We start from the raw sequence: 5,732 nt of genomic DNA on the forward strand, positions 1-5,732 counted from the left end.
GACGTACTACTTGGTTTTAATTTTCTTTTTCCCTTTTAAAAAAACATTTTATTTTATAACAAAAAGGAGAATACAGAAAAAAGAAGGTAAACGAAGAAGACAAGAAAAACATATATAAAACTGTGTGCTACAAGGATTATTAAAGTACAGAGTACAAAATCATAACCTTTAAAGGCATTAGAATAATTAAAACTGTTTAGTGTATATATTTTCAAATAAACAACATGTGTAGAATTCAAACTTATTTCTACTCATCTTAAAAAAAATAGAAAACTCATTCCATTATTACCCCTATATTTTCTTAACAATAACAATGCTTGGTATCATAACCTTTAAGAGCATTAAAATAATATTGGAAATTCAAACCTATTTCTACTCATCTTAGAAAATAAAAAGTCTTCATTTCCCCTATTTTGTCATTACCTTTTACTAAATAATAACAACATTCGATGTATATACTGCCCTTCAGGGCAACTTAATGCCCACTCAGAGCGGTTTACAAAGTATGTCCTTATTATCCCCATAACAAAACACCCTGTGAGGTGGGTGGGGCTGAGAGAGCTCCAGAGAACTGTGACTAGCCCAAGATCACCCAGCTGGCTTCAAGTGGAAGAGTGGGGAATCAAACCCGGCTCTCCAGATTAGGGTCCCGCGCTCTTAACCACTACACCAAACTGGCTCATATACTTACTTATATAGTTCTTAACAATAATAATGTTAACTTTTTATCAGTATTTCAATATTATCTATCATACATTCTATTTTACTAATTATTTTTATTTACCCAATTCTCTTAGTCAAATTATGAAACATACAGTGTGATCATATTCATATTTAAACATCTTAATGAATTTTTTTATCAATTGTAAGCAAAATAGTTTCCCCATTTCTTTTCAAATTCTTTAATTGGCTATTTATATAGCTCATCAGTTTTGCCATCACCGCATATTCTGACATTTTGTCTTTCCAAATTTCCCTGGGTGGACATCCTTCTTCTTTCCATTTGTTTGCCATTACTATTCTTGCCGCCATCAGCGAATATCTAAATAGTCCATGTAGTGTTCTGTCAATATTACCTGGTGTTATTCCCAACAACAGAGTCTGGGATTTCATGGCAAAATCAGTTTTTAAAATCTTCTGAATCTCAGCATGCATATCTTTCCCAAATTTTTTTTTACATGTCCACCACATATGAAAAAGGAGCCACTTGCTTCTTTACATTTATAACATGGCCTTACATATTTCTTATCAATTTTCTTATCCAATATCTTTTGGTGTGATGTACCATCTAAAAAACATACCAATTTTCTCTCAGTGTTTGGCTTGCTGTAAATTTTATGCCCTTAGTCCATACATTTTCCTACTGTTGAAATGTTATTTCTTCTCCCAAATTTTGCATACAGGTTTTAACTTGTTCTGTTTCTGTATCATATTGAAATAAAAGTTTGTAAGTTTGGCCCAAGATTTGATTCTTTTTCTGCATTATCTTCTCAAAATCGGTCAGATCCCTCAGTTGGCCTCTGTGATCCTTAAGAGCTCCCTTTAATCTGGAGACCGCCTGAAGATATATCAGCCATTGTATTTCCTTTCCTTCATCACAAATTTTTTGCTATAATTTTCATTATGTATCAGTATTTGAGGGCCCTTTAAAAGAAATAATATCCTGAGGTCATTTATTTGTGTGTTGTGGAATGAAGTTAAGTAGAATCTACGTATATACATTTAGGCTTATTTTTCACACAAAGTCAAGAATTTCAAGGGGGCTCCCCACTATTTTTTCATTTTGTGGAAATGATATGCATGTATACACAACAGAAAAACAAAAATAAGTTTCTGTAAAGAATGTTCACAATGGGGAACAAGAACTTACCTTACTGATGGTGCGTGGGTCCAGAGTTCTATTTAAAATAGAGTACTTTACGTACAACATTGACATGGCAGCGCAATACACACTTGGGCATCTAACATTGCACGCTTAGCAACATCACTCTAACACATTCTTTTCAATTGTCAGCATCATGTTTATACGGGCTGAAGTCAATAACTAGGGGTGAAGCAACAGCAGCTAAAGATTACCAAACTAGTCACTGATGCAGAGGAGTTAGCCGTGTTAGTCTGTGGTAGCAAAATCAAAAAGAGTCCAGTAGCACCTTTAAGACTAACCAATTTTATTGTAGCATAAGCTTTCGAGAATCAAGTTCTCTTCGTCAGATGCCTGATACAGATACTGGATACAAACTAGTCACTGATACTGCAGCACACATTTTAGAAGTTAGCATACTTCCCCACATGGGAATCTGATCAGTTACAAGACAGACTGATCTCACTCAAGGAAACTTGAGTCACTGCTTTAAAGCAACCAGAAAAAAGGCTAATTTAAGTTGATTTAAACCAAAAGTTTAATTGGATTGGATACCATCACTCTGCTCAGCTACATAGAAAGCCTGCTTCCAGTACAAGGAGTCAAGAATTTTCTTCTATCTGAGGAACCCACCACACTTAGTAGAGCAGAGTGGTAGATCCAACCCATTATTATTTAGATAGTTCCTAAATAAAACACACATAATAATTCATGGATTTAGCCATAAAAACACTAATTTAAAACTGAATACTCTTTATATAAGCAATGTTTTTATAAATCTGCACAGCCAATCAATAGTCCAATGGCCAATGAGAAGCCATGCTTTGCAAAGGCCCTACCTAGCCCCACCCACTTTCTAAAAATACTTGGTAGGCATCAGAAAAGGCATTGGTGGCCACAATTGTGCCCACGGACACCACGTTGGGGACCCATTTTACAGAGACCATGGAGAGCCTGCCTATTACATACATGTATCTTTTCACAGTTTTTCTTGCTCAGTAACATAGAGTGCTATCAGAAGGATTAAGCCAAGGTTCACTACTGGAAAAAATCAGGCATGGAAATATAATCCAGAGTACGCCACAACCTCTTGTATGTCTGACATGAAAATGGAGGTACTACAACACCGCTATTCTCTTCAAATATCACTGTGTGATCACTTAACCACTCCCTCACCAAATATACACTATTGAAGGCAATTCTAAGCCAGGCTGTGCACAATATTAATTTATTTGGCAAAAGCTTATTTTTGCACCGGCTGCTGAAACTGATATGTTAGTTAACTAACCAGAATAGTCCCCTTTTTAAAAGTTTAGCCATCAGTAGATGTTTGTATTCATTATGTAGTAAGTACAACTCAAATTTGCATCTGAATAGGTGTTTGGGATATAGAGGAAGTGTGAAATGGCAGCTAGAAACCAGCTTCACCATACACTAGTCTAGTCATATGATTTAAACACAGAATGGTGGGTATTCTTTTGCTTAAAGATATACTAACAGAACATAGTTGTCCTAAAATATGTTATCACTGCAAACCTTATACACTGCAATGTGCAAAGCACCAGGTTAAATGCTATGTAGTATTTTAATATTCATGCATGAGTATTTACATGTTTCCTTGCTAAGAGATATGCATCCTTTACCACCAACCCATTAAGAGATTCTAAAGAACTGTCATAACTGAGTTTTCAGGCATCACTGGTGTTCATCAATGAGGGGGTCTCATTCGATGGAGGCGGGATGTCGCACGAAGATGGCAGATGCCTGAAAGCCTCGTCCCAAGCCCTGAATCCCTGCTGCGGCCAATTCTAAGCACCCAAATAGCAGTAAGCCGGAAAAAAAAATGGGAAAAGTCAGCGGGGGCAAGGCTAAGTTTACTGGTCCGTCAAACTCCACCTTTTTTAGAACCTGTGGAAGCAAAACTAGCTCCAGCCAAAAACAGGCAAAGACGACTAAAATGGCTGCCATGAGGGGCATAGATGAGTCTGAGGAAATTCATGCATTTGAAAAAGAATTGAAAAATGCGATGGAAAAATTGGAGGAAAAAATCATTTCTAGAATTGAAGGCCTCCTTAAAAATCAACTTCGTGAAATCAGAGAAACAATACAACAGGTAACCCAGATGGCAGGAAATGCCATGAAAATGGGAACCACTAATGGGAACCACTAATCAGGAGATCCAGGAATTACAGGCTAAAAACAGGTTACTTGAAATAATCGACCTGGATAACAAATTAAGATATAATAACATGAGGATGAGAGGTTTTTATGAGAAAGATGAAGAAAACACAGATCTTATTGCCTTTATTGCTGAATGGCTAAGAAAGGAACTGAGACTGGAGGAGGGAGTTACTCCCATGATAATTCTGTAATGCATACAGAATTGGTTCAGTGAACAACCTAAGAGCCAGGCAACAGAGAGGCACTGTAGCAAGCTTCTTGGACAGCAGGACGAAGGAAAAGATAATGAGAGAGGCAAGAGCCAGAGGGTATTTAACTTTCCAGAATAAAAAAATATTATACATACCAAGATCTCTCTAATGAGACATTAGCTAAAAGAGTTTAAACCCATCATTAATAAATTCAATGAAGCAGGCATTAGATATCAGTGGATAACATCGACAAAGTTGCTAGTAGACAGACAAGGAAAAACTTTTCAAGCTAATGATGTGGAAAGTGGAATTAGATTGCTAAAGGATCTCTAACTAGAGGCACCATCAGACTCTCCAAACAAGATCAAAGCTGACAAAGCCAGATCCAATAACTATCTGGGATTTTTCTGACAGCAAACTGCTCCCGCTTATATTGCGTAAACTTCCCTCCTCACTACTAAACAAGTACAGCCATAGATGGTTGTTGGGGGTTTTCCGGGCTGTATTGCCGTGGTCTTGGCATTGTAGTTCCTGACGTTTCGCCAGCAGCTGTGGCTGGCATCTTCAGAGATGCCAGCCACAGCTGCTGGCGAAACGTCAGGAACTACAATGCCAAGACCACGGCAATACAGCCCGGAAAACCCCCAACAACCATCGTTCTCCGGCCGTGAAAGCCTTTGACAATACATCAAGTACAGCCATACTCTGAAAATAAGGCCAGCGGGAACTCAACCCAAGGAGTTGAACGCCAATATGAAGTATGAGAGCAAAACACAAATGCTATGTGCTGCGATGTGGTATTTGCCAAATAAAGGAGTTTGCTTTCTACTTACCTTTTTTTAAAACTACCAGTTCAGAACTACATGAAACTCTCTTTAGAACTACAGGAATCTGATCTAGAACTGTGTATTTTGTACAGAACTGCATGTTAGGACATATCCGGAGGTAATATAAAGTAGGGACAGTCCCTGAGAAATGAGAACAGGGGAAAAGCTTGGTAGATGTAGTTGGGGAAGGGGAAAAGGAAGAAATGAACTACTTAAACTTTGGCCTAAATAACATAAGAATCAAGCTGATTCAGCAATGCAGCATCATTCACTAATGTGCTGCGCTACTCAGTCTACATACACTTTGTTCAAGGATGGATATCTCAAGGTGCACCTTCCCCCAACTAGCAGGTCATTTACATTTTATTTGACTCTATCACTATGGCGTGAGTATACAGGAGTTGTATAGGAGTGGGTTTATGGGACAAAAAGCAGGGCACCTGTATGAGGTTGGGAGGCCAGAAGTCACAGCCTATTGAACTTGAAAAGCTTATGCCAGCACCTACACATGTGCTACAGACTGGATAGAGGGAAACTAAATCTCATGCTCATTGCAACACACAACTCCTGTACCAAATGGAATGCTACTAAACAAGCCTCAGCAGGCATCATTGAGGGTGGGAAGAAAGGGGAGAAAGACAACTAATAAACAGCAACATCATCTGAAAGTTT

Source organism: Eublepharis macularius, chromosome 4 (assembly GCF_028583425.1).
Source record: "Eublepharis macularius isolate TG4126 chromosome 4, MPM_Emac_v1.0, whole genome shotgun sequence".
Lineage (NCBI taxonomy): Eukaryota > Metazoa > Chordata > Lepidosauria > Squamata > Eublepharidae > Eublepharis > Eublepharis macularius.